Source organism: Aplysia californica, unplaced genomic scaffold (assembly GCF_000002075.1).
Source record: "Aplysia californica isolate F4 #8 unplaced genomic scaffold, AplCal3.0 scaffold00452, whole genome shotgun sequence".
Taxonomy (NCBI): Eukaryota; Metazoa; Mollusca; class Gastropoda; order Aplysiida; family Aplysiidae; genus Aplysia; species Aplysia californica.
Genome location: NW_004797722.1, coordinates 584,440 through 585,910, shown reverse-complemented (window position 1 = coordinate 585,910; position 1,471 = coordinate 584,440). Strand labels below are relative to the sequence as shown.

General features: G+C 39.2%; 1 protein-coding gene across 1 annotated transcript in view; it reads right to left on the bottom strand.

The window, feature by feature from the left end:
* LOC118478274 (multiple epidermal growth factor-like domains protein 10) overlaps positions 1 to 1,471 on the bottom strand; it is a gene marked incomplete at its 3' end in the record, with an annotated part of 139,425 nt that overhangs the window by 77,962 nt on the left and 59,992 nt on the right.

The following is a 1,471-nucleotide window of genomic DNA, read 5'->3' as shown; positions in this document are numbered from 1 at the left end:
GAGAGAGAGAGAGGAGGGCGATTTGGAAGGGGGAAGGGTGCGTTTAGTTGGGGACATAACGAACTAGAATACTCTTTTTCTCTGTGGTTGGGAAGATGGGAAGGGGGTTGGGGAGATAAAAGGAAGAAATGGGTGGATTTGGGGAGGGGGGGGGGATGAGTCAAAAGACTCACGGTTGACATCATTTGTAAGAAATTTTTGGACTAGATCACCGACAGGGGATCTAGAACTTTATGAGGTTTTGCGGTTACAAGTGCGGTTGTGTGCTAAATACTGCTTGACGTACGACAGCACAGCGGTCAAAAATCGACGTGCTCTAACAACCAGATCACTGACGTTGGCACACTGTTGGACTAGTGAAGTGAAGGCAGTATTATAGGTTAGAATCCTCCAGTGTATAATATTTGTAACTCAGTTTAGTCGAGGACATTTAAATAGATGGCATTGTGTCCTTCGACATTGCAATTTGATATTTGAGATTTTCTGTAAAAAGCACCTGAGTTCAAACAAACCTTACCCCCACCCCCTTTCCTCATGACACTTATAATGGAGCCAAGTGTAGGTCTTTACTACCTATCAAAACTGATTCACAGCATTCTAACCGAAAAATAGATTTTTAAAAGTAAAACTATCAACTTACTAAAATAGGGAACACTATTTGAACACTATAGTAAATGACATCCACCTTCCTTCACACACACCTACACACACACACACACACACAGACACACACACACACACACACATACACACACACATACACACCAAAACACCAACACACACTCATACTATTTCCCAGAACCAAAAACCAGACGTAGATCTAGATCTAGTACCTTCGTCGACAAAGGTTTATAAAAGTGCGTAAACATCGCACACCGTGAGCAATCTTATCTTTCGTGAACAACGTCCAAGTGTCTGTTGCCGGCTGTACACCACATCTAGTGAGTTATGCGCAAGCTCAACTTCTCACGCCCAGCCTTTATTTATTAGATTAGAGCACTTTCAATTTCCGTTATGAGGATTCCCCTTACGTGATAGAATTTAGGATTGTATTCCTGCAGCAAAAAATGCTCGAGTTTTCGAAGTCAAGTACGGAAGTTTGTAAATTATTGTTCGCAATATTCTATTTAACATGCATGGGGCGGTTTGTCAGACACACATTATCTACAAGAGACATTTGTTTCGTTTTATTTACTGTGTGTTCCGTTTATATTAAATTTGTGGAAGTATTTCGAGGAGTTTGCTTGGCAATTGGGTTTTTCAAAAATACAACGCTCAAGGTTGAAGCCGACGTTTGATTTTTTCTCAATTTTTATTTCTGTCTATTTCTCTCTAATTTGATTTGCATAGAGGGAATTGTTTATATATTTGCTTTGTATTGTTAGATAGATAGATAGATAGATAGATAGATAGATAGATAGATAGACAGATAGATAGATAGATAGATAGATAGATAGATAGATAGATAGAT